Source organism: Crinia signifera, chromosome 7 (genome assembly GCF_055691185.1).
Source record: "Crinia signifera chromosome 7, ASM5569118v1, whole genome shotgun sequence".
Classification (NCBI taxonomy): Eukaryota; Metazoa; Chordata; class Amphibia; order Anura; family Myobatrachidae; genus Crinia; species Crinia signifera.
In genome coordinates this window covers 106,185,199-106,209,207 of record NC_139223.1, presented here as the reverse complement: position 1 = coordinate 106,209,207, position 24,009 = coordinate 106,185,199, and the positions used below count along the sequence as shown (strand labels likewise).

General features: G+C 40.8%; 29 non-coding genes and 5 pseudogenes across 29 annotated transcripts; all 34 read left to right on the top strand.

Annotated features, from left to right (window-relative positions):
- Nucleotides 1-28: 28 nt before the first annotated feature.
- LOC146024656 (5S ribosomal RNA) lies at nucleotides 29-147 on the top strand (annotated as a pseudogene).
- Nucleotides 148-493: 346 nt separating this feature from the next.
- On the top strand, nucleotides 494-612 carry LOC146022846 (5S ribosomal RNA). The gene has a single exon (XR_014452286.1). It is a non-coding gene; the product is annotated as a 5S ribosomal RNA (ribosomal RNA).
- A 345-nt stretch (nucleotides 613-957) lies between these two features.
- Nucleotides 958-1,076, top strand: LOC146022158 (5S ribosomal RNA). Its single transcript, XR_014451625.1, has one exon. It is a non-coding gene; the product is annotated as a 5S ribosomal RNA (ribosomal RNA).
- A 344-nt stretch (nucleotides 1,077-1,420) lies between these two features.
- LOC146024282 (5S ribosomal RNA) lies at nucleotides 1,421-1,539 on the top strand. Its single transcript, XR_014453668.1, has one exon. It is a non-coding gene; the product is annotated as a 5S ribosomal RNA (ribosomal RNA).
- A 346-nt stretch (nucleotides 1,540-1,885) lies between these two features.
- Nucleotides 1,886-2,004, top strand: LOC146022924 (5S ribosomal RNA). The gene has a single exon (XR_014452360.1). It is a non-coding gene; the product is annotated as a 5S ribosomal RNA (ribosomal RNA).
- A 343-nt stretch (nucleotides 2,005-2,347) lies between these two features.
- On the top strand, nucleotides 2,348-2,466 carry LOC146023613 (5S ribosomal RNA). The gene has a single exon (XR_014453025.1). It is a non-coding gene; the product is annotated as a 5S ribosomal RNA (ribosomal RNA).
- A 345-nt stretch (nucleotides 2,467-2,811) lies between these two features.
- LOC146023477 (5S ribosomal RNA) lies at nucleotides 2,812-2,930 on the top strand. The gene has a single exon (XR_014452892.1). It is a non-coding gene; the product is annotated as a 5S ribosomal RNA (ribosomal RNA).
- A 347-nt stretch (nucleotides 2,931-3,277) lies between these two features.
- On the top strand, nucleotides 3,278-3,396 carry LOC146022845 (5S ribosomal RNA). Its single transcript, XR_014452285.1, has one exon. It is a non-coding gene; the product is annotated as a 5S ribosomal RNA (ribosomal RNA).
- Nucleotides 3,397-3,741: 345 nt separating this feature from the next.
- On the top strand, nucleotides 3,742-3,860 carry LOC146021809 (5S ribosomal RNA). Its single transcript, XR_014451285.1, has one exon. It is a non-coding gene; the product is annotated as a 5S ribosomal RNA (ribosomal RNA).
- A 346-nt stretch (nucleotides 3,861-4,206) lies between these two features.
- LOC146022844 (5S ribosomal RNA) lies at nucleotides 4,207-4,325 on the top strand. Its single transcript, XR_014452284.1, has one exon. It is a non-coding gene; the product is annotated as a 5S ribosomal RNA (ribosomal RNA).
- A 344-nt stretch (nucleotides 4,326-4,669) lies between these two features.
- LOC146025059 (5S ribosomal RNA) lies at nucleotides 4,670-4,788 on the top strand (annotated as a pseudogene).
- A 347-nt stretch (nucleotides 4,789-5,135) lies between these two features.
- Nucleotides 5,136-5,254, top strand: LOC146024344 (5S ribosomal RNA). The gene has a single exon (XR_014453728.1). It is a non-coding gene; the product is annotated as a 5S ribosomal RNA (ribosomal RNA).
- A 345-nt stretch (nucleotides 5,255-5,599) lies between these two features.
- Nucleotides 5,600-5,718, top strand: LOC146024417 (5S ribosomal RNA). The gene has a single exon (XR_014453799.1). It is a non-coding gene; the product is annotated as a 5S ribosomal RNA (ribosomal RNA).
- Nucleotides 5,719-6,062: 344 nt separating this feature from the next.
- LOC146022156 (5S ribosomal RNA) lies at nucleotides 6,063-6,181 on the top strand. Its single transcript, XR_014451623.1, has one exon. It is a non-coding gene; the product is annotated as a 5S ribosomal RNA (ribosomal RNA).
- A 346-nt stretch (nucleotides 6,182-6,527) lies between these two features.
- LOC146022155 (5S ribosomal RNA) lies at nucleotides 6,528-6,646 on the top strand. The gene has a single exon (XR_014451622.1). It is a non-coding gene; the product is annotated as a 5S ribosomal RNA (ribosomal RNA).
- A 347-nt stretch (nucleotides 6,647-6,993) lies between these two features.
- Nucleotides 6,994-7,112, top strand: LOC146022843 (5S ribosomal RNA). Its single transcript, XR_014452283.1, has one exon. It is a non-coding gene; the product is annotated as a 5S ribosomal RNA (ribosomal RNA).
- A 344-nt stretch (nucleotides 7,113-7,456) lies between these two features.
- Nucleotides 7,457-7,575, top strand: LOC146024281 (5S ribosomal RNA). Its single transcript, XR_014453667.1, has one exon. It is a non-coding gene; the product is annotated as a 5S ribosomal RNA (ribosomal RNA).
- A 346-nt stretch (nucleotides 7,576-7,921) lies between these two features.
- LOC146024342 (5S ribosomal RNA) lies at nucleotides 7,922-8,040 on the top strand. The gene has a single exon (XR_014453727.1). It is a non-coding gene; the product is annotated as a 5S ribosomal RNA (ribosomal RNA).
- Nucleotides 8,041-8,385: 345 nt separating this feature from the next.
- Nucleotides 8,386-8,504, top strand: LOC146025036 (5S ribosomal RNA; annotated as a pseudogene).
- A 344-nt stretch (nucleotides 8,505-8,848) lies between these two features.
- LOC146022154 (5S ribosomal RNA) lies at nucleotides 8,849-8,967 on the top strand. The gene has a single exon (XR_014451621.1). It is a non-coding gene; the product is annotated as a 5S ribosomal RNA (ribosomal RNA).
- A 347-nt stretch (nucleotides 8,968-9,314) lies between these two features.
- LOC146023291 (5S ribosomal RNA) lies at nucleotides 9,315-9,433 on the top strand. Its single transcript, XR_014452714.1, has one exon. It is a non-coding gene; the product is annotated as a 5S ribosomal RNA (ribosomal RNA).
- A 346-nt stretch (nucleotides 9,434-9,779) lies between these two features.
- LOC146021808 (5S ribosomal RNA) lies at nucleotides 9,780-9,898 on the top strand. The gene has a single exon (XR_014451284.1). It is a non-coding gene; the product is annotated as a 5S ribosomal RNA (ribosomal RNA).
- Nucleotides 9,899-10,243: 345 nt separating this feature from the next.
- On the top strand, nucleotides 10,244-10,362 carry LOC146021783 (5S ribosomal RNA). The gene has a single exon (XR_014451260.1). It is a non-coding gene; the product is annotated as a 5S ribosomal RNA (ribosomal RNA).
- Nucleotides 10,363-10,707: 345 nt separating this feature from the next.
- Nucleotides 10,708-10,826, top strand: LOC146022767 (5S ribosomal RNA). The gene has a single exon (XR_014452209.1). It is a non-coding gene; the product is annotated as a 5S ribosomal RNA (ribosomal RNA).
- Nucleotides 10,827-11,171: 345 nt separating this feature from the next.
- LOC146021460 (5S ribosomal RNA) lies at nucleotides 11,172-11,290 on the top strand. The gene has a single exon (XR_014450947.1). It is a non-coding gene; the product is annotated as a 5S ribosomal RNA (ribosomal RNA).
- A 344-nt stretch (nucleotides 11,291-11,634) lies between these two features.
- LOC146024280 (5S ribosomal RNA) lies at nucleotides 11,635-11,753 on the top strand. Its single transcript, XR_014453666.1, has one exon. It is a non-coding gene; the product is annotated as a 5S ribosomal RNA (ribosomal RNA).
- A 346-nt stretch (nucleotides 11,754-12,099) lies between these two features.
- LOC146024341 (5S ribosomal RNA) lies at nucleotides 12,100-12,218 on the top strand. The gene has a single exon (XR_014453726.1). It is a non-coding gene; the product is annotated as a 5S ribosomal RNA (ribosomal RNA).
- Nucleotides 12,219-12,563: 345 nt separating this feature from the next.
- Nucleotides 12,564-12,682, top strand: LOC146021772 (5S ribosomal RNA). The gene has a single exon (XR_014451249.1). It is a non-coding gene; the product is annotated as a 5S ribosomal RNA (ribosomal RNA).
- An 8,625-nt stretch (nucleotides 12,683-21,307) lies between these two features.
- On the top strand, nucleotides 21,308-21,426 carry LOC146022152 (5S ribosomal RNA). Its single transcript, XR_014451620.1, has one exon. It is a non-coding gene; the product is annotated as a 5S ribosomal RNA (ribosomal RNA).
- Nucleotides 21,427-21,771: 345 nt separating this feature from the next.
- On the top strand, nucleotides 21,772-21,890 carry LOC146022496 (5S ribosomal RNA). The gene has a single exon (XR_014451950.1). It is a non-coding gene; the product is annotated as a 5S ribosomal RNA (ribosomal RNA).
- Nucleotides 21,891-22,234: 344 nt separating this feature from the next.
- Nucleotides 22,235-22,353, top strand: LOC146024965 (5S ribosomal RNA; annotated as a pseudogene).
- Nucleotides 22,354-22,699: 346 nt separating this feature from the next.
- LOC146024339 (5S ribosomal RNA) lies at nucleotides 22,700-22,818 on the top strand. Its single transcript, XR_014453724.1, has one exon. It is a non-coding gene; the product is annotated as a 5S ribosomal RNA (ribosomal RNA).
- Nucleotides 22,819-23,163: 345 nt separating this feature from the next.
- Nucleotides 23,164-23,282, top strand: LOC146025035 (5S ribosomal RNA; annotated as a pseudogene).
- Nucleotides 23,283-23,626: 344 nt separating this feature from the next.
- LOC146022151 (5S ribosomal RNA) lies at nucleotides 23,627-23,745 on the top strand. The gene has a single exon (XR_014451619.1). It is a non-coding gene; the product is annotated as a 5S ribosomal RNA (ribosomal RNA).
- The last annotated feature ends 264 nt before the right edge of the window (nucleotides 23,746-24,009 follow it).

The following is a 24,009-nucleotide window of genomic DNA, read 5'->3' as shown; positions in this document are numbered from 1 at the left end:
GAAGAGGGCAAAAAAGAGCATGTATCTCACCTACAGCCATACCACATTGGTTAGGCCCAATCTCGTCTGATCTTGGAAGCTAAGCAGTGTTGGGCCTGGTTAGTACTTGGGTGGGAGACCACATGGGAACACCATGTGTTGTAGGTTTTTTCACATTACTGGCAAATTGTTTTTATTCTCTATCTATTTAAATTGGAAACTTTTTCTTTTTATTGCCAGCACAGACATTTAGAAGAGGTCAAACATACACAATAGCCATCACCTAAAGACTTACCACACTGTTTAGGCCCAATTCCAACTGCTTTTGGCAACTAAACAGTGTTGAGCCTCTTTAGTAGTTTAATTTAAGATCCCCTGCTAATTAAAATGTCCTGTAGGTCTTTTTACATTGCCAACACATGATTTTTTTCAGTAAGCAAAAACAGTTACGAAACTTTTTTATTAGCTTACCTGGTGATAGAAGTAGAAGAGGGCAAAAAAGTGGCTGTATCTCACCTACAGCCATACCACATTGGATATGCCCAATCTCGTCTGATCTTGGAAGCTAAGCAGTGTTGGGCCTGGTTAGTGCTTGGGTGGGAGACCACATGGGAACACCTGGTGCTGTAGGTTTTTTCACATTACTGGCAAATTGTTTTTATTCTCTAGCTATTTAAATTGGAAACTTTTTCTTTTTATTGCCTGTAGAGACATTTGTAAGAGGTCAAACAGACACAATAGCCATCACCTAAAGACTTACCACACTGTTTAGGCCCAATTCCAACTGCTTTTGGCAGCTAAACAGTGTTGAGCCTCTTTAGTAGTTTAATTTAAGATCCCCTGCTAATATCATGTCCTGTAGGTCTTTTTACATTACCAAAACATGATTTTTTTCATTAAGCCAAAACAGTTAGGAAACTTTTTTATTAGCTTACCTGGTGATAGAAGTAGAAGAGGGCAAAAAAGTGCATGCATCTCACCTACAGCCATACCACATTGGATAGGCCCAATCTCGTCTGATCTTGGAAGCTAAGCAGTGTTGGGCCTGGTTAGTACTTGGGTGGGAGACCACATGGGAACACCTGGTGCTGTAGGTTTTTTCACATTACTGGCAAATTGTTTTTATTCTCTAGCTATTTAAATTGGAAACTTTTTCTTTTTATTGCCTGTAGAGACATTTGTAAGAGGTCAAACAGACACAATAGCCATCACCTAAAGACTTACCACACTGTTTAGGCCCAATTCCAACTGCTTTTGGCAGCTAAACAGTGTTGAGCCTCTTTAGTAGTTTAATTTAAGATCCCCTGCTAATATCATGTCCTGTAGGTCTTTTTACATTACCAACACATGATTTTTTTCAGTAAGCAAAAACAGTTAGGAAGCTTTTTTATTAGCTTACCTGGTGATAGAAGAGAAGAGGGCAAAAAAGAGCATGTATCTCACCTACAGCCATACCACATTGGATAGGCCCAATCTCGTCTGATCTTGGAAGCTAAGCAGTGTTGGGCCTGGTTAGTACTTGGGTGGGAGACCACATGAGAACACCTGGTGCTTTAGGTTTTTTCACATTACTGGCAAATTGTTTTTATTCTCTAGCTATTTAAATTGGAAACTTTTTCTTTTTATTGCCAGTACAGACATTTTGAAGAGGTCAAACAGACACAATAGCCATCACCTAAAGACTTACCACACTGTTTAGGCCCAATTCCAACTGCTTTTGGCAGCTAAACAGTGTATGAGCCTCTTTAGTAGTTTCATTTAAGATCCCCTGCTAATATCATGTCCTGTAGGTCTTTTTACATTACCAAAACATGATTTTTTTCATTAAGCCAAAACAGTTAGGAAACTTTTTTATTAGCTTACCTGGTGATAGAAGTAGAAGAGGGCAAAAAAGTGCATGCATCTCACCTACAGCCATACCACATTGGATAGGCCCAATCTCGTCTGATCTTGGCAGCTAAGCAGTGTTGGGCCTGGTTAGTACTTGGGTGGGAGACCACATGGGAACACCAGGTGCTGTAGGTTTTTTCACATTACTGGCAAATTGTTTTATTCTCTATCTATTTAAATTGGAAACTTTTTCTTTTTATTGCCAGCACAGACATTTAGAAGAGGTCAAACATACACAATAGCCATCACCTAAAGACTTACCACACTGTTTAGGCCCAATTCCAACTGCTTTTGGCAACTAAACAGTGTTGAGCCTCTTTAGTAGTTTAATTTAAGATCCCCTGCTAATATCATGTCCTGTAGGTCTTTTTACATTGCCAACACATGATTTTTTTCAGTAAGCAAAAACAGTTACGAAACTTTTTTATTAGCTTACCTGGTGATAGAAGAGAAGAGGGCAAAAAAGTGGCTGTATCTCACCTACAGCGATACCACATTGGATATGCCCAATCTCGTCTGATCTTGGAAGCTAAGCAGTGTTGGGCCTGGTTAGTGCTTGGGTGGGAGACCACATGGGAACACCTGGTGCTGTAGGTTTTTTCACATTACTGGCAAATTGTTTTTATTCTCTAGCTATTTAAATTGGAAACTTTTTCTTTTTATTGCCTGTAGAGACATTTGTAAGAGGTCAAACAGACACAATAGCCATCACCTAAAGACTTACCACATTGTTTAGGCCCAATTCCAACTGCTTTTGGCAGCTAAACAGTGTTGAGCCTCTTTAGTAGTTTAATTTAAGATCCCCTGCTAATATCATGTCCTGTAGGTCTTTTTACATTACCAACACATGATTTTTTTCAGTAAGCAAAAACAGTTAGGAAACTTTTTTTATTAGCTTACCTGGTGATAGAAGAGAAGAGGGCAAAAAAGAGCATGTATCTCACCTACAGCCATACCACATTGGATAGGCCCAATCTCGTCTGATCTTGGAAGCTAAGCAGTGTTGGGCCTGGTTAGTACTTGGGTGGGAGACCACATGGGAACACCTGGTGCTGTATGTTTTTTCACATTACTGGCAAATTGTTTTTAATTCTCTAGCTATTTAAATTGGAAACTTTTTCTTTTTATTGCCAGTACAGACATTTGGAAGAGGTCAAACAGACACAATAGCCATCACCTAAAGACTTACCACACTGTTTAGGCCCAATTCCAACTGCTTTTGGCAGCTAAACAGTGTATGAGCCTCTTTAGTAGTTTAATTTAAGATCCCCTGCTAATATCATGTCCTGTAGGTCTTTTTACATTGCCAACACATGATTTTTTTCAGTAAGCAAAAACAGTTACGAAACTTTTTTATTAGCTTACCTGGTGATAGAAGTAGAAGAGGGCAAAAAAGTGCCTGTATCTCACCTACAGCCATACCACATTGGATATGCCCAATCTCGTCTGATCTTGGAAGCTAAGCAGTGTTGGGCCTGGTTAGTGCTTGGGTGGGAGACCACATGGGAACACCTGGTGCTGTAGGTTTTTTCACATTACTGGCAAATTGTTTTTATTCTCTAGCTATTTAAATTGGAAACTTTTTCTTTTTATTGCCTGTAGAGACATTTGTAAGAGGTCAAACAGACACAATAGCCATCACCTAAAGACTTACCACATTGTTTAGGCCCAATTCCAACTGCTTTTGGCAGCTAAACAGTGTTGAGCCTCTTTAGTAGTTTAATTTAAGATCCCCTGCTAATATCATGTCCTGTAGGTCTTTTTACATTACCAACACATGAATTTTTTCAGTAAGCAAAAACAGTTAGGAAGCTTTTTTTATTAGCTTACCTGGTGAGAGAAGAGAAGAGGGCAAAAAAGAGCATGTATCTCACCTACAGCCATACCACATTGGATAGGCCCAATCTCGTCTGATCTTGGAAGCTAAGCAGTGTTGGGCCTGGTTAGTACTTGGGTGGGAGACCACATGGGAACACCAGGTGCTGTAGGTTTTTTCACATTACTGGCAAATTGTTTTTATTCTCTATCTATTTAAATTGGAAACTTTTTCTTTTTATTGCCAGCACAGACATTTAGAAGAGGTCAAACATACACAATAGCCATCACCTAAAGACTTACCACACTGTTTAGGCCCAATTCCAACTGCTTTTGGCAACTAAACAGTGTTGAGCCTCTTTAGTAGTTTAAATTAAGATCCCCTGCTAATTAAAATGTCCTGTAGGTCTTTTTACATTGCCAACACATGATTTTTTTCAGTAAGCAAAAACAGTTACGAAACTTTTTTATTAGCTTACCTGGTGATAGAAGTAGAAGAGGGCAAAAAAGTGGCTGTATCTCACCTACAGCCATACCACATTGGATATGCCCAATCTCGTCTGATCTTGGAAGCTAAGCAGTGTTGGGCCTGGTTAGTGCTTGGGTGGGAGACCACATGGGAACACCTGGTGCTGTAGGTTTTTTCACATTACTGGCAAATTGTTTTTATTCTCTAGCTATTTAAATTGGAAACTTTTTCTTTTTATTGCCTGTAGAGACATTTGTAAGAGGTCAAACAGACACAATAGCCATCACCTAAAGACTTACCACACTGTTTAGGCCCAATTCCAACTGCTTTTGGCAGCTAAACAGTGTTGAGCCTCTTTAGTAGTTTAATTTAAGATCCCCTGCTAATATCATGTCCTGTAGGTCTTTTTACATTACCAAGACATGATTTTTTTCAGTAAGCAAAAACAGTTAGGAAGCTTTTTTATTAGCTTACCTGGTGATAGAAGAGAAGAGGGCAAAAAAAAGCATGTATCTCACCTACAGCCATACCACATTGGATAGGCCCAATCTCGTCTGATCTTGGAAGCTAAGCAGTGTTGGGCCTGGTTAGTACTTGGGTCCGAGACCACATGGGAACACCTGGTGCTGTAGGTTTTTTCACATTACTGGCAAATTGTTTTTAATTCTCTAGCTATTTAAATTGGAAACTTTTTCTTTTTATTGCCAGTACAGACATTTGGAAGAGGTCAAACATACACAATAGCCATCACCTAAAGACTTACCACACTGTTTAGGCCCAATTCCAACTGCTTTTGGCAGCTAAACAGTGTATGAGCCTCTTTAGTAGTTTCATTTAAGATCCCCTGCTAATATCATGTCCTGTAGGTCTTTTTACATTACCAAAACATGATTTTTTTCATTAAGCCAAAACAGTTAGGAAACTTTTTTATTAGCTTACCTGGTGATAGAAGTAGAAGAGGGCAAAAAAGTGCATGCATCTCACCTACAGCCATACCACATTGGATAGGCCCAATCTCGTCTGATCTTGGAAGCTAAGCAGTGTTGGGCCTGGTTAGTACTTGGGTGGGAGACCACATGGGAACACCAGCTGCTGTAGGTTTTTTCACATTACTGGCAAATTGTTTTTATTCTCTATCTATTTAAATTGGAAACTTTTTCTTTTTATTGCCAGCACAGACATTTAGAAGAGGTCAAACATACACAATAGCCATCACCTAAAGACTTACCACACTGTTTAGGCCCAATTCCAACTGCTTTTGGCAACTAAACAGTGTTGAGCCTCTTTAGTAGTTTAATTTAAGATCCCCTGCTAATATCATGTCCTGTAGGTCTTTTTACATTGCCAACACATGATTTTTTTCAGTAAGCAAAAACAGTTACGAAACTTTTTTATTAGCTTACCTGGTGATAGAAGTAGAAGAGGGCAAAAAAGTGGCTGTATCTTACCTACAGCCATACCACATTGGATATGCCCACTCTCGTCTGATCTTGGAAGCTAAGCAGTGTTGGGCCTGGTTAGTGCTTGGGTGGGAGACCACATGGGAACACCTGGTGCTGTAGGTTTTTTCACATTACTGGCAAATTGTTTTTATTCTCTAGCTATTTAAATTGGAAACTTTTTCTTTTTATTGCCTGTAGAGACATTTGTAAGAGGTCAAACAGACACAATAGCCATCACCTAAAGACTTACCACACTGTTTAGGCCCAATTCCAACTGCTTTTGGCAGCTAAACAGTGTTGAGCCTCTTTAGTAGTTTAATTTAAGATCCCCTGCTAATATCATGTCCTGTAGGTCTTTTTACATTACCAACACATGATTTTTTTCAGTAAGCAAAAACAGTTAGGAAGCTTTTTTATTAGCTTACCTGGTGATAGAAGAGAAGAGGGCAAAAAAGAGCATGTATCTCACCTACAGCCATACCACATTGGATAGGCCCAATCTCGTCTGATCTTGGAAGCTAAGCAGTGTTGGGCCTGGTTAGTACTTGGGTGGGAGACCACATGGGAACACCTGGTGCTGTAGGTTTTTTCACATTACTGGCAAATTGTTTTTAATTCTCTAGCTATTTAAATTGGAAACTTTTTCTTTTTATTGCCAGTACAGACATTTGGAAGAGGTCAAACAGACACAATAGCCATCACCTAAAGACTTACCACACTGTTTAGGCCCAATTCCAACTGCTTTTGGCAGCTAAACAGTGTATGAGCCTCTTTAGTAGTTTCATTTAAGATCCCCTGCTAATATCATGTCCTGTAGGTCTTTTTACATTACCAAAACATGATTTTTTTCATTAAGCCAAAACAGTTAGGAAACTTTTTTATTAGCTTACCTGGTGATAGAAGAGAAGAAGGCAAAAAAGAGCATGTATCTCACCTACAGCCATACCACATTGGATAGGCCCAATCTCGTCTGATCTTGGAAGCTAAGCAGTGTTGGGCCTGGTTAGTACTTGGGTGGGAGACCACATGGGAACACCTGGTGCTGTAGGTTTTTTCACATTACTGGCAAATTGTTTTTAATTCTCTAGCTATTTAAATTGGAAACTTTTTCTTTTTATTGCCAGTACAGACATTTGGAAGAGGTCAAACAGACACAATAGCCATCACCTAAAGACTTACCACACTGTTTAGGCCCAATTCCAACTGCTTTTGGCAGCTAAACAGTGTATGAGCCTCTTTAGTAGTTTAATTTAAGATCCCCTGCTAATATCATGTCCTGTAGGTCTTTTTACATTGCCAACACATGATTTTTTTCAGTAAGCAAAAACAGTTACGAAACTTTTTTATTAGCTTACCTGGTGATAGAAGTAGAAGAGGGCAAAAAAGTGCCTGTATCTCACCTACAGCCATACCACATTGGATATGCCCAATCTCGTCTGATCTTGGAAGCTAAGCAGTGTTGGGCCTGGTTAGTGCTTGGGTGGGAGACCACATGGGAACACCTGGTGCTGTAGGTTTTTTCACATTACTGGCAAATTGTTTTTATTCTCTAGCTATTTAAATTGGAAACTTTTTCTTTTTATTGCCTGTAGAGACATTTGTAAGAGGTCAAACAGACACAATAGCCATCACCTAAAGACTTACCACACTGTTTAGGCCCAATTCCAACTGCTTTTGGCAGCTAAACAGTGTTGAGCCTCTTTAGTAGTTTAATTTAAGATCCCCTGCTAATATCATGTCCTGTAGGTCTTTTTACATTACCAACACATGATTTTTTTCAGTAAGCAAAAACAGTTAGGAAGCTTTTTTATTAGCTTACCTGGTGATAGAAGAGAAGAGGGCAAAAAAGAGCATGTATCTCACCTACAGCCATACCACATTGGATAGGCCCAATCTCGTCTGATCTTGGAAGCTAAGCAGTGTTGGGCCTGGTTAGTACTTGGGTGGGAGACCACATGAGAACACCTGGTGCTTTAGGTTTTTTCACATTACTGGCAAATTGTTTTTATTCTCTAGCTATTTAAATTGGAAACTTTTTCTTTTTATTGCCAGTACAGACATTTGGAAGAGGTCAAACAGACACAATAGCCATCACCTAAAGACTTACCACACTGTTTACGCCCAATTCCAACTGCTTTTGGCAGCTAAACAGTGTATGAGCCTCTTTAGTAGTTTCATTTAAGATCCCCTGCTAATATCATGTCTTGTAGGTCTTTTTACATTACCAAAACATGATTTTTTTCATTAAGCCAAAACAGTTAGGAAACTTTTTTATTAGCTTACCTGGTGATAGAAGTAGAAGAGGGCAAAAAAGTGCATGCATCTTACCTACAGCCATACCACATTGGATAGGCCCAATCTCGTCTGATCTTGGAAGCTAAGCAGTGTTGGGCCTGGTTAGTACTTGGGTGGGAGACCACATGGGAACACCAGCTGCTGTAGGTTTTTTCACATTACTGGCAAATTGTTTTTATTCTCTATCTATTTAAATTGGAAACTTTTTCTTTTTATTGCCAGCACAGACATTTAGAAGAGGTCAAACATACACAATAGCCATCACCTAAAGACTTATCACACTGTTTAGGCCCAATTCCAACTGCTTTTGGCAACTAAACAGTGTTGAGCCTCTTTAGTAGTTTAATTTAAGATCCCCTGCTAATATCATGTCCTGTAGGTCTTTTTACATTGCCAACACATGATTTTTTTCAGTAAGCAAAAACAGTTACGAAACTTTTTTATTAGCTTACCTGGTGATAGAAGTAGAAGAGGGCAAAAAAGTGGCTGTATCTCACCTACAGCCATACCACATTGGATATGCCCACTCTCGTCTGATCTTGGAAGCTAAGCAGTGTTGGGCCTGGTTAGTGCTTGGGTGGGAGACCACATGGGATCACCTGGTGCTGTAGGTTTTTTCACATTACTGGCAAATTGTTTTTATTCTCTAGCTATTTAAATTGGAAACTTTTTCTTTTTATTGCCTGTAGAGACATTTGTAAGAGGTCAAACAGACACAATAGCCATCACCTAAAGACTTACCACACTGTTTAGGCCCAATTCCAACTGCTTTTGGCAGCTAAACAGTGTTGAGCCTCTTTAGTAGTTTAATTTAAGATCCCCTGCTAATATCATGTCCTGTAGGTCTTTTTACATTACCAACACATGATTTTTTTCAGTAAGCAAAAACAGTTAGGAAGCTTTTTTATTAGCTTACCTGGTGATAGAAGAGAAGAGGGCAAAAAAGAGCATGTATCTCACCTACAGCCATACCACATTGGATAGGCCCAATCTCGTCTGATCTTGGAAGCTAAGCAGTGTTGGGCCTGGTTAGTACTTGGGTGGGAGACCACATGGGAACACCTGGTGCTGTAGGTTTTTTCACATTACTGGCAAATTGTTTTTAATTCTCTAGCTATTTAAATTGGAAACTTTTTCTTTTTATTGCCAGTACAGACATTTGGAAGAGGTCAAACAGACACAATAGCCATCACCTAAAGACTTACCACACTGTTTAGGCCCAATTCCAACTGCTTTTGGCAGCTAAACAGTGTATGAGCCTCTTTAGTAGTTTCATTTAAGATCCCCTGCTAATATCATGTCCTGTAGGTCTTTTTACATTACCAAAACATGATTTTTTTTATTAAGCCAAAACAGTTAGGAAACTTTTTTATTAGCTTACCTGGTGATAGAAGTAGAAGAGGGCAAAAAAGTGCATGTATCTCACCTACAGCCATACTACATTGAATAGGCCCAATCTCGTCTGATCTTGGAAGCTAAGCAGTGTTGGGCCTGGTTAGTACTTGGGTGGGAGACCACATGGGAACACCAGGTGCTGTAGGTTTTTTCACATTACTGGCAAATTGTTTTTATTCTCTAGCTATTTAAATTGGAAACTTTTTCTTTTTATTGCCAGTACAGACATTTGGATGAGGTCAAACAGACACAATAGCCATCACCTAAAGACTTACCACACTGTTTAGGCCCAATTCCAACTGCTTTTGGCAGCTAAACAGTGTTGAGCCTCTTTAGTAGTTTAATTTAAGATCCCCTGCTAATATCATGTCCTGTAGGTCTTTTTACATTGCCAACACATGATTTTTTTCAGTAAGCAAAAAACAGTTACGAAACTTTTTTATTAGCTTACCTGGTGATAGAAGTAGAAGAGGGCAAAAAAGTGCATGTATCTCACCTACAGCCATACCACATTGGATAGGCCCAATCTCGTCTGATCTTGGAAGCTAAGCAGTGTTGGGCCTGGTTAGTACTTGGGTGGGAGACCACATGGGAACACCAGGTGCTGTAGGTTTTTTCACATTACTGGCAAATTGTTTTTATTCTCTATCTATTTAAATTGGAAACTTTTTCTTTTTATTGCCAGCACAGACATTTAGAAGAGGTCAAACATACACAATAGCCATCACCTAAAGACTTACCACACTGTTTAGGCCCAATTCCAACTGCTTTTGGCAGCTAAACAGTGTTGAGCCTCTTTAGTAGTTTAATTTAAGATCCCCTGCTAATATCATGTCCTGTAGGTCTTTTTACATTGCCAACACATGATTTTTTTCAGTAAGCAAAAACAGTTACGAAACTTTTTTATTAGCTTACCTGGTGATAGAAGTAGAAGAGGGCAAAAAAGTGGCTGTATCTCACCTACAGCCATACCACATTGGATATGCCCAATCTCGTCTGATCTTGGAAGCTAAGCAGTGTTGGGCCTGGTTAGTACTTGGGTGGGAGACCACATGGGAATACCAGGTGCTGTAGGTTTTTTCACATTACTGGCAAATTGTTTTTATTCTCTAGCTATTTAAATTGGAAACTTTTTCTTTTTATTGCCTGTAGAGACATTTGTAAGAGGTCAAACAGACACAATAGCCATCACCTAAAAACTTACCACACTGTTTAGGCCCAATTCCAACTGCTTTTGGCAGCTAAACAGTGTTGAGCCTCTTTAGTAGTTTCATTTAAGATCCCCTGCTAATATCATGTCCTGTAGGTCTTTTTTACATTACCAACACATGATTTTTTTCAGTAAGCAAAAACAGTTAGGAAGCTTTTTTATTAGCTTACCTGGTGATAGAAGAGAAGAGGGCAAAAAAGAGCATATATCTCACCTACAGCCATACCACATTGGATAGGCCCAATCTCGTCTGATCTTGGAAGCTAAGCAGTGTTGGGCCTGGTTAGTACTTAGGTGGGAGACCACATGGGAACACCTGGTGCTGTAGGTTTTTTCACATTACTGGCAAATTGTTTTTATTCTCTATCTATTTAAATTGGAAACTTTTTCTTTTTATTGCCAGCACAGACATTTAGAAGAGGTCAAACATACACAATAGCCATCACCTAAAGACTTACCACACTGTTTAGGCCCAATTCCAACTGCTTTTGGCAGCTAAACAGTGTTGAGCCTCTTTAGTAGTTTAATTTAAGATCCCCTGCTAATATCATGTCCTGTAGGTCTTTTTACATTGCCAACACATGATTTTTTTCAGTAAGCAAAAACAGTTACGAAACTTTTTTATTAGCTTACCTGGTGATAGAAGTAGAAGAGGGCAAAAAAGTGCCTCTATCTCACCTACAGCCATACCACATTGGATATGCCCAATCTCGTCTGATCTTGGAAGCTAAGCAGTGTTGGGCCTGGTCAGTACTTGGGTGGGAGACCACATGGGAACACCAGGTGCTGTAGGTTTTTTCACATTACTGGCAAATTGTTTTTATTCTCTAGCTATTTAAATTGGAAACTTTTTCTTTTTATTGCCTGTAGAGACATTTGTAAGAGGTCAAACAGACACAATAGCCATCACCTAAAGACTTACCACACTGTTTAGGCCCAATTCCAACTGCTTTTGGCAGCTAAACAGTGTTGAGCCTCTTTAGTAGTTTAATTTAAGATCCCCTGCTAATATCATGTCCTGTAGGTCTTTTTACATTACCAACACATGATTTTTTTCAGTAAGCAAAAACAGTTAGGAAGCTTTTTTATTAGCTTACCTGGTGATAGAAGAGAAGAGGGCAAAAAAGAGCATGTATCTCACCTACAGCCATACCACATTGGATAGGCCCAATCTCGTCTGATCTTGGAAGCTAAGCAGTGTTGGGCCTGGTTAGTACTTGGGTGGGAGACCACATGAGAACACCTGGTGCTTTAGGTTTTTTCACATTACTGGCAAATTGTTTTTATTCTCTAGCTATTTAAATTGGAAACTTTTTCTTTTTATTGCCAGTACAGACATTTGGAAGAGGTCAAACAGACACAATAGCCATCACCTAAAGACTTACCACACTGTTTAGGCCCAATTCCAACTGCTTTTGGCAGCTAAACAGTGTATGAGCCTCTTTAGTAGTTTAATTTAAGATCCCCTGCTAATATCATGTCCTGTAGGTCTTTTTACATTACCAAAACATGATTTTTTTCATTAAGCCAAAACAGTTAGGAAACTTTTTTATTAGCTTACCTGGTGATAGAAGTAGAAGAGGGCAAAAAAGTGCATGCATCTCACCTACAGCCATACCACATTGGATAGGCCCAATCTCGTCTGATCTTGGAAGCTAAGCAGTGTTGGGCCTGGTTAGTACTTGGGTGGGAGACCACATGGGAACACCAGCTGCTGTAGGTTTTTTCACATTACTGGCAAATTGTTTTTATTCTCTATCTATTTAAATTGGAAACTTTTTCTTTTTATTGCCAGCACAGACATTTAGAAGAGGTCAAACATACACAATAGCCATCACCTAAAGACTTACCACACTGTTTAGGCCCAATTCCAACTGCTTTTGGCAGCTTAACAGTGTTGAGCCTCTTTAGTAGTTTAATTTAAGATCCCCTGCTAATATCATGTCCTGTAGGTCTTTTTACATTGCCAACACATGATTTTTTTCAGTAAGCAAAAACAGTTACGAAACTTTTTTATTAGCTTACCTGGTGATAGAAGTAGAAGAGGGCAAAAAAGTGGCTGTATCTCACCTACAGCCATACCACATTGGATATGCCCAATCTCGTCTGATCTTGGAAGCTAAGCAGTGTTGGGCCTGGTTAGTACTTGGGTGGGAGACCACATGGGAATACCAGGTGCTGTAGGTTTTTTCACATTACTGGCAAATTGTTTTTATTCTCTAGCTATTTAAATTGGAAACTTTTTCTTTTTATTGCCTGTAGAGACATTTGTAAGAGGTCAAACAGACACAATAGCCATCACCTAAAAACTTACCACACTGTTTAGGCCCAATTCCAACTGCTTTTGGCAGCTAAACAGTGTTGAGCCTCTTTAGTAGTTTCATTTAACCCCTTCCTGACAGAGCCAGTTTTTGCGTTCCTGACAGAGCCCTTTTTTTCAAATCTGACATGTCTCACTTAAGTGGGGATAACTTTTTTTTTGCTTTTACTTATCCCAGTGATTTTGAGATTGTTTTTTCGTGACACATTGTACTTCAAATTAGTGGTAAATTTGGGTCGATACAGTCTGTGTTTTTTTGTGAAAAATACCAAAATATCGTGAAAAAATGGAAAATTTAGCGATTTGCAAAATGTTAAATTTTCTGCTTGTGAGACAAATAATCTTACCACTCAAAATAGTGAATAACTAACATAGACCATATGTCTACTTTATGTTGACATCATTATTTCAACTTCCTTTTAATTTTTTGGGACACTAGGAGGCTTACAATATGAATAGCAAATTCTCAAATTTTCAAGAAAATTTCAAACACTGATTTTTTTAGGGACCAGTTCAGTTCTGATGTGACTTTGAGGGACTTGTATGTGAGACACCCCCATAAATGATGCCATTTCAAAAACTGCACCCCTCACAGTATTCAAAACAGCATTTTGGAAGTTTGTTAACCCTTTAGGTGTTTCACAGGAATTAAAACAAAGTGTAGGTGAAATTTCAAAATTTCTTTTTTTTTGCAGATTTGCAATTTTAATACATTTTTCTAAGGAACACAGTACATTTTACTAGAGAAATGTGACTGAAAATTGATTCCCCCAATTCTTTTGTTTTCATAAATATCCTATATGTGGCCCTAGTGTGCACGGTGACCAAACCACAGGCTTCATAATAGAAGGAGCACCTACTTGATTTTGGAGCCTCCTTTTTATGAGATTATTTTTTAGGCACCATGTAGGTTTCTAGGCACCATAAGATGCTAAAAGTTAGGAACCCCCCCACAAGTGACCCCATTTTGCAAACTACACCCCTCAGGGAATTCATCTAGGGGTATAGTGTACATTTCAAACCCCCAGGGGTTTCACCAATTGTGGTACAACTGGGCAGTGAAAATGAAAAATTATTTTTTTTACACAAAAATACAGTTCTGGCTCCAAATTTGTCATTTTCAGAAGGTATGAAGGAGACAAAGCACCCCAAAATCTGTGCCCCAATTTCTCCCGAGTACGGCAATGCCTCACATGTGACCAAAAAATACCAGTTGGGTGCATGGCAGGACTCAGAAAGGAAGGAGTGATTTTGGATTTTGCAGCTCAGATTCTGGTGGAATTTTGGTGGGTGCTATGTCGCATTAGCAAGACCCCCAAAGCACCAATACAGTGGAACCCCCCCACAAGTCACCCCATTTTGAAAACTACACCCCTCAGGGAATTCATCTAGGGGTATAGTGTACATTTCAAACCCCCAGGGGTTTCACCAATTTTGATACAAGTGGGCAGTGAAAATGAAAAATTACATTTTTTTACACAAAAATGCAGTTCTGGCTCAAAATTTTTCATTTTCAGAAGGTATGAAGGAGAAAAAGCACCCCAAAATCTGTGCCCCAATTTCTCCCGAGTACGGCAATGCCTCACATGTGACCAAAAAATACCAGTTGGGTGCATGGCAGGACTCAGAAGGGAAGGAGTGATTTTTGGATTTTGCAGCACAGATTCTGGTGGAATGAATGGTGGGTGCTATGTTGCACCAATACAGTGGAACCCCCCCACAAGTCACCCCATTTTGCAAACTACACCCCTCAGGGAATTCATCTAGGGGTATAGTGTACATTTCAAACCCCCAGGGGTTTCACCAATTTTGATACAAGTGGGCAGTGAAAATGAAACATTACATTTTTTACACAAAAATGCAGTTCTGGCTCAAAATTTTTCATTTTCAGAAGGTATGAAGGAGAAAAAGCACCCCAAAATATGTGCCCCAATTTCTCCCGAGTACGGAAATGCCTCACATGTGACCAAAAAATACCAGTTGGGTGCATGGCAGGACTCAGAACGGAAGGAGTGATTTTTGGATTTTGCGGCTCAGATTCTGGTGGAATTTTGGTGGGTGCTATGTCGCATTAGCAAGACCCCCCAAGCACCAATACAGTGGAACCCCCCACAAGTCACCCCATTTTGAAAACTACACCCCTCAGGGAATTCATCTAGGGGTATAGTGTACATTTCAAACCCCCAGGGGTTTCACCAATTCTGATACAAGTGGGCAGTGAAAATGAAAAATTACATTTTTTACACAAAAATGCAGTTCTGGCTCGAAATTTTTCATTTTCAGAAGGTATGAAGGAGAAAAAGCACCCCAAAATCTGTGCCCCAATTTCTCCCGAGTACGGCAATGCCTCACATGTGACCAAAAAATACCAGTTGGGTGCATGGCAGGACTCAGAACGGAAGGAGTGATTTTTGGATTTTGCAGCTCAGATTCTGGTGGAATTTTGGTGGGTGCTATGTCGCATTAGCAAGACCCCCCAAGCACCAATACAGTGGAACCCCCCCACAAGTCACCCCATTTTGAAAACTACACCCCTCAGGGAATTCATCTAGGGGTATAGTGTACATTTCAAACCCCCAGGGGTTTCACCAATTTTGATACAAGTGGGCAGTGAAAATGAAAAATTACATTTTTTTACACAAAAATGCAGTTCTGGCTCAAAATTTTTCATTTTCAGAAGGTATGAAGGAGAAAAAGCACCCCAAAATCTGTGCCCCAATTTCTCCCGAGTACGGAAATGCCTCACATGTGACCAAAAAATACCAATTGGGTGCATGGCAGGACTCAGAACGGAAGGAGTGATTTTTGGATTTTGCAGCACAGATTTTGGTGGAATGAATGGTGGGTGCTATGTTGCACCAATACAGTGGAACCCCCCCACAAGTCACCCCATTTTGCAAAGTACACCCCTCAGGGAATTCATCTAGGGGTATAGTGTACATTTCAAACCCCCAGGGGTTTCACCAATTTTGATACAAGTGGGCAGTGAAAATGAAAAATTACATTTTTTTACACAAAAATGCAGTTCTGGCTCAAAATTTTTCATTTTCAGAAGGTATGAAGGAGACAAAGCACCCCAAAATCTGTGCCCCAATTTCTCCCGAGTACGGCAATGCCTCACATGTGACCAAAAAATACCATTTGGGTGCATGGCAGGACTCAGAAGGGAAGGAGTGATTTTTGGATTTTGCAGCTCAGATTCTGGTGGAATTTTGGTGGGTGCTATGTCGCATTAGCAAGACCCCCCAAGCACCAATACAGTGGAACCCCCCCACAAGTCACCCCATTTTGCAAACTACACCCCTCAGGGAATTCATCTAGGGGTATAGTGTACATTTCAAACCCCCAGGGGTTTCACCAATTTTGATACAAGTGGGCAGTGAACATGAAAAATTACATTTTTTACACAAAAATGCAGTTCTGGCTCAAAATTTTTCATTTTCAGAAGGTATGAAGGAGAAAAAGCACCCCAAAATCTGTGCCCCAATTTCTCCCGAGTACGGCAATGCCTCACATGTGACCAAAAAATACCAGTTGGGTGCATGGCAGGACTCAAAAGGGAAGGAGTGATTTTTGGATTTTGCAGCTCAGATTCTGGTGGAATTTTGGTGGGTGCTATGTCGCATTAGCAAGACCCCCCAAGCACCAATACAGTGGAACCCCCCCACAAGTGACCCCATTTTGCAAACTACACCCCTCAGGGAATTCATCTAGGGGTATAGTGTACATTTCAAACCCCCAGGGGTTTCACCAATTTTGATACAAGTGGGCAGTGAACATGAAAAATTACATTTTTTACACAAAAATGCAGTTCTGGCTCAAAATTTTTCATTTTCAGAAGGTATGAAGGAGAAAAAGCACCCCAAAATCTGTGCCCCAATTTCTCCCGAGTACGGCAATGCCTCACATGTGACCAAAAAATACCAGTTGGGTGCATGGCAGGACTCAGAAGGGAAGGAGTGATTTTTGGATTTTGCAGCACAGATTCTGGTGGAATGAATGGTGGGTGCTATGTTGCACCAATACAGTGGAACCCCCCCACAAGTCACCCCATTTTGCAAACTACACCCCTCAGGGAATTCATCTAGGGGTATAGTGTACATTTCAAACCCCCAGGGGTTTCACCAATTTTGATACAAGTGGGCAGTGAAAATGAAAAATTACATTTTTTTACACAAAAATGCAGTTCTGGCTCAAAATTTTTCATTTTCAGAAGGAATGAAGGAGACAAAGCACCCCAAAATCTGTGCCCCAATTTCTCCCGAGTACGGCAATGCCTCATGTGTGACCAAAAAGTGGCAGGACTCAGAAGGGAAGGAGTGATATTTGGATTTTGCAGCACAAATTCTGGTGGAATGATGGTGGGTGCTATGTCGCATTAGCAAGACCCCCAAAGCACCAATACAGTGGAACCCCCCCACAAGTGACCCCATTTTGCAAACTACACCCCTCAGGGAATTCATCTAGGGGTATAGTGTACATTTCAAACCCCCAGGGGTTTCACCAATTTTGATAAAACTGGGCAGTGAACATGAAAAATTACATTTTTTTACACAAAAATGCAGTTCTGGCTCAAAATTTTTCATTTTCACAAGGAATGAAGGAGACAAAGCACCCCAAAATCTGTGCCCCAATTTCTCCCGAGTACGGCAATGCCTCACATGTGACCAAAAAATACCAGTTGGGTGCATGGCAGGACTCAGAAGGGAAGGAGGGATTTTTGGATTTTGCGGCTCAGATTCTGGTGGAATGAATGGTGGGTGCTATGTGGCATTAGCAAGACCCCCGAAGCACGGTGAAATTATGAACCTAATATTCCATAGATGTGTGGTATATTTTAAAACACTCCTTTATACATAGGCCGGGTTTGTCGGGGCAAGTGTCACACTGGAAAATAGTTTGCTTTCTTATTCCCTTTTTATAGCAAACTTTGCACCTTTTTTGTGTCCTGCCCTTTTTTCCAGTGGAGGGGATTTCATCAGGAAAATGCTGCCCTGGTACAATACGGGGGCCAGTACTAGAAGTACTGGGGCCCTCTGCCTGCTGGTTCCCAAATATTAGGCCCTTTATGACTTCCTCTTGAAAGTGCATAAATGTCCCCCTCTGGCCGGTAGAACGGAATAGCACGTAAGCGTTATACAGTGCCATCTGGATGATATACACGGCCACCTTCTTGTACCAGATTTTTGTTTTCCGCAGGGCACTGTACGGCTTCAGTACCTGATCTGAAAGATCCACTCCGCCCATGTACCTATTGTAATCCAGGATACAATTAGGTTTGGAGGTGTGGGTACTGGTACCTCGTACAGGGACGGAGATGGTACTGTCTCCGTGAATTGTTGTCAGTATAAGGACATCCCTCTTGTCCTTATATTTGACCAACAACATATTTTCGTTGCATATTCCCCTGCTTTCACCCCTTCTCATTACTTGGGCAATGTGCGTTTTTGGGAGGCCTCTTTGGTTCTTGCGCACAGTACCGCAAGCTGCTGTACCTCTTGAACCAAGGGCCTTAAACAGGGGGATGCTAGTGTAAAAGTTATCCACATAGAGGTGATAACCTTTATCCAGGAAGGGGTGCACTAAATCCCAGACAATTTTCCCACTAACACCTACGAGGGAGGGGGGGCATTCTGGCGGTTGAATTCTTGAATCCTTCCCTTCATAAACCCTAAACCTGTGGGTGTACCCTGAGGTGCTTTCACACAGTTTATACATTTTTATGCCATACCTTGCCCTCTTACTGGGAAGGTACTGGCGGAATTTAACCCTTCCTTTAAAATGTATAAGGGACTCGTCGATTCAAATAAATTTTTCAGGGATGTACACCTCTTCAAATTTGGCACTGAAATGATCAATGACCGGCCTGACTTTGAATAGCCGGTCAAAGGTGGGATCATCTCTGGGTGGGCACTGTGCATTATCGGTGTAATGTATAAATTTAAGAATTGTCTCAAATCGAGTCCGGGGCATGGCCATACGGTAAAATGGAGTACTGTACAGAACATCTGTACTCCAATATTGCCTAATTTCTGGCTTTTTTACTATGCCCATATGAAACACCAGACCCCAAAACGTCATCATCTCTACTGCATCTACAGGGGTCCACCTAGCAAATGATGACGTGGGGTTTTGAGCAATAAACTGCTGGGCATATAAATTAGTTTGGTCCACCATTAAATTTATAAAATCATCAGAGAAAAATAATTTGAAAAAGTCAATTTCTCTGAGACCTGTGGAATCAAATTGGATTCCTGGCATGGCCAAAAACTCAGGAACCTGGGGCTCAAAATTGTCTGGTGGTGGGGTCCATACTAGATCAATTATTGGGGGGGGAATCTCAGCTGATCTACGGGGGCGTCTTTGAGGGGGTCCCTCATCACCAGAGGAGGAAGAGGAGCTTAAGACGAATCCTTCAAATTCCCCGCTTGCATCACTGCCTGTGTCAGAGTCAGAGGCAAGCATGGCATATGCCTCCTCCACTGAATACATTCTCCTGGATGACTGGGAGGACATTTGGGAGGACATTTGGGAGGACATTTGGGATGCCATTTTTATTTTTGTGTTACTGGTAGTGAAATGTTTCAACACGTGTATAGTGTAGGGGGGGTACAAACTTTATTTCAATCCGGGGGGTATGTAGTGTGTATGTGGTGCAGAAAAAAAAAAATACTTTATACCAATAAAAAAAAAAAAATGAAGGGGTTAAAAATAAAAAATTGAAGGGGTTAAAAAAAAAAAAAAAAAGGTCCTGCGCCAAAAATTGAGCACAGATGTTGGTCAGTAACGTCTGTCACTGAACAGCGCTCAAAGGCAACAGGAATCTGATCAAAAAAAAAAAAAAAATTGATCAACCCTGTGCCGAAAAAGCTGATCAGTGATGTACGTCACTGATCGGCGCACAGTGGCCACAGGACACCCACAAAATCAGTGTGTGTAAAAAAAAAATTAAAAAAAGACCCCACAGCACTCACAAAAAAAAAAAAGGTGATCAGTGATGCGACACTGATTACCAGTGAGGGACAGCAGGTGCACAACCTTTGGTGCAACTGACAGTGCAACTGGCAGCAACTGACAGGTATATATATAAAAAAAAAACCTCTGCGCCCCCAAAAAGTTGCTGATCAGCACAGATATACTGATCAGCACAAAAGGGGGGGTAGCAGACACAAAATATACACTCTCTATCACTCTCTGTCACTATCTCTCTCTATCTCTCTATCTCTCACTATCTCTCACTATCTATCACTCTAGGACACTGCAGCAGCAGCACTGACAGTTATATGTATAAAAAAAAACTGCACCCCCAAAAAGGGGGGGTAGCAGACACAAAATATACACTCTCTATCACTCTCTGTCACTATCTCTCTCTATCTCTCTATCTCTCACTATCTATCACTATCTATCACTCTATGACACTGCAGCAGCAGCACTGACAGTTATATATATAAAATAAAACCCCTGCACCCCCAAAAAGGGGGGGTAGCAGACACAAATCTCTCTATCTCTCTACCTCTCACTATCTATCACTATCTATCACTATCTATCACTGTATGACACTGCAGCAGCAGCACTGACAGTTATATATATATAGAAAACCCCTGCACCCCCAAAAAGGGGGGGTAGCAGACACAAAATATAGCTCTCTCTGTCACTATCTCTCTATCTCTCTCTATCTCTCTCTATCTCTCTCTCTATCTCTCTATCACACTGCAGCAGCAGCAGGAAGTCTCAGGAAGTCAGATCCAGGAAGCGTCCAGCACGCTACAAGCAGTGATAAGGTGATCAGGTAAGGTATTTGCAAGGATCAGGTAAGTATTAGCAAGGATCAGGTCGGTATTCACGGCAGGCAGGCACGGTGACCGTTCTGCACGCTATTCCAGACCGGAATGGCGTCTGCAGCGCAGTCACCGTCAGTTTAAATGTCGCGCCTTGGCTGTGATTGGTCCGTGGGTCCCACGGACCAATCACAGCCTTGGGGGCAGGTGGGGTGAGGGTGGGGTGAGGTGTCATCGTCACCGATGACCCCCTCATGCCCCCTGACGCCCGGCGGTGATTGACACCTGTGTTACCGAGCGTCCGATTCGCTGGTAACACAGGAAAACGCTGTGAATGGCTGTTCACACTGAACAGCCAATCACAGCGATCGCCGACGGGGGGGCGACATCGCAGCCCCCCCTGGGCATGCAGGGACATGTCTGCTGTCAGGGACAGCAGACATCGTCCCTCTGTCACTGCGTCTCGAGACGCAGTGACAGTTTAAACTCATGACGTACATTTATGCCATGTGTCGGGAAGTACCTCCCGGCCATGACGTAAATGTACGTCAAATGTCGGGAAGGGGTTAAGATCCCCTGCTAATATCATGTCCTGTAGGTCTTTTTTACATTACCAACACATGATTTTTTTCAGTAAGCAAAAACAGTTAGGAAGCTTTTTTATTAGCTTACCTGGTGATAGAAGAGAAGAGGGCAAAAAAGAGCATATATCTCACCTACAGCCATACCACATTGGATAGGCCCAATCTCGTCTGATCTTGGAAGCTAAGCAGTGTTGGGCCTGGTTAGTACTTGGGTGGGAGACCACATGGGAACACCTGGTGCTGTAGGTTTTTTCACATTACTGGCAAATTGTTTTTATTCTCTATCTATTTAAATTGGAAACTTTTTCTTTTTATTGCCAGCACAGACATTTAGAAGAGGTCAAACATACACAATAGCCATCACCTAAAGACTTACCACACTGTTTAGGCCCAATTCCAACTGCTTTTGGCAGCTAAACAGTGTTGAGCCTCTTTAGTAGTTTAATTTAAGATCCCCTGCTAATATCATGTCCTGTAGGTCTTTTTACATTGCCAACACATGATTTTTTTCAGTAAGCAAAAACAGTTACGAAACTTTTTTATTAGCTTACCTGGTGATAGAAGTAGAAGAGGGCAAAAAAGTGCCTCTATCTCACCTATAGCCATACCACATTGGATATGCCCAATCTCGTCTGATCTTGGAAGCTAAGCAGTGTTGGGCCTGGTCAGTACTTGGGTGGGAGACCACATGGGAACACCAGGTGCTGTAGGTTTTTTCACATTACTGGCAAATTGTTTTTATTCTCTAGCTATTTAAATTGGAAACTTTTTCTTTTTATTGCCTGTAGAGACATTTGTAAGAGGTCAAACAGACACAATAGCCATCACCTAAAGACTTACCACACTGTTTAGGCCCAATTCCAACTGCTTTTGGCAGCTAAACAGTGTTGAGCCTCTTTAGTAGTTTAATTTAAGATCCCCTGCTAATATCATGTCCTGTAGGTCTTTTTACATTACCAACACATGATTTTTTTCAGTAAGCAAAAACAGTTAGGAAGCTTTTTTATTAGCTTACCTGGTGATAGAAGAGAAGAGGGCAAAAAAGAGCATGTATCTCACCTACAGCCATACCACATTGGATAGGCACAATCTCGTCTGATCTTGGAAGCTAAGCAGTGTTGGGCCTGGTTAGTACTTTGGTGGGAGACCACATGAGAACACCTGGTGCTTTAGGTTTTTTCACATTACTGGCAAATTGTTTTTATTCTCTAGCTATTTAAATTGGAAACTTTTTCTTTTTATTGCCAGTACAGACATTTGGAAGAGGTCAAACAGACACAATAGCCATCACCTAAAGACTTACCACACTGTTTAGGCCCAATTCCAACTGCTTTTGGCAGCTAAACAGTGTATGAGCCTCTTTAGTAGTTTCATTTAAGATCCCCTGCTAATATCATGTCCTGTAGGTCTTTTTACATTACCAAAACATGATTTTTTTCATTAAGCCAAAACAGTTAGGAAACTTTTTTATTAGCTTACCTGGTGATAGAAGTAGAAGAGGGCAAAAAAGTGCATGCATTTCACCTACAGCCATACCACATTGGATAGGCCCAATCTCGTCTGATCTTGGAAGCTAAGCAGTGTTGGGCCTGGTTAGTACTTGGGTGGGAGACCACATGGGAACACCAGCTGCTGTAGGTTTTTTCACATTACTGGCAAATTGTTTTTATTCTCTATCTATTTAAATTGGAAACTTTTTCTTTTTATTGCCAGCACAGACATTTAGAAGAGGTCAAACATACACAATAGCCATCACCTAAAGACTTACCACACTGTTTAGGCCCAATTCCAACTGCTTTTGGCAACTAAACAGTGTTGAGCCTCTTTAGTAGTTTAATTTAAGATCCCCTGCTAATATCATGTCCTGTAGGTCTTTTTACATTGCCAACACATGATTTTTTTCAGTAAGCAAAAACAGTTACGAAACTTTTTTATTAGCTTACCTGGTGATAGAAGTAGAAGAGGGCAAAAAAGTGGCTGTATCTCACCTACAGCCATACCACATTGGATATGCCCACTCTCGTCTGATCTTGGAAGCTAAGCAGTGTTGGGCCTGGTTAGTGCTTGGGTGGGAGACCACATGGGATCACCTGGTGCTGTAGGTTTTTTCACATTACTGGCAAATTGTTTTTATTCTCTAGCTATTTAAATTGGAAACTTTTTCTTTTTATTGCCTGTAGAGACATTTGTAAGAGGTCAAACAGACACAATAGCCATCACCTAAAGACTTACCACACTGTTTAGGCCCAATTCCAACTGCTTTTGGCAGCTAAACAGTGTTGAGCCTCTTTAGTAGTTTAATTTAAGATCCCCTGCTAATATCATGTCCTGTAGGTCTTTTTACATTACCAACACATGATTTTTTTCAGTAAGCAAAAACAGTTAGGAAGCTTTTTTATTAGCTTACCTGGTGATAGAAGAGAAGAGGGCAAAAAAGAGCATGTATCTCACCTACAGCCATACCACATTGGATAGGCCCAATCTCGTCTGATCTTGGAAGCTAAGCAGTGTTGGGCCTGGTTAGTACTTGGGTGGGAGACCACATGGGAACACCTGGTGCTGTAGGTTTTTTCACATTACTGGCAAATTGTTTTTAATTCTCTAGCTATTTAAATTGGAAACTTCTTCTTTTTATTGCCAGTACAGACATTTGGAAGAGGTCAAACAGACACAATAGCCATCACCTAAAGACTTACCACACTGTTTAGGCCCAATTCCAACTGCTTTTGGCAGCTAAACAGTGTATGAGCCTCTTTAGTAGTTTCATTTAAGATCCCCTGCTAATATCATGTCCTGTAGGTCTTTTTACATTACCAAAACATGATTTTTTTT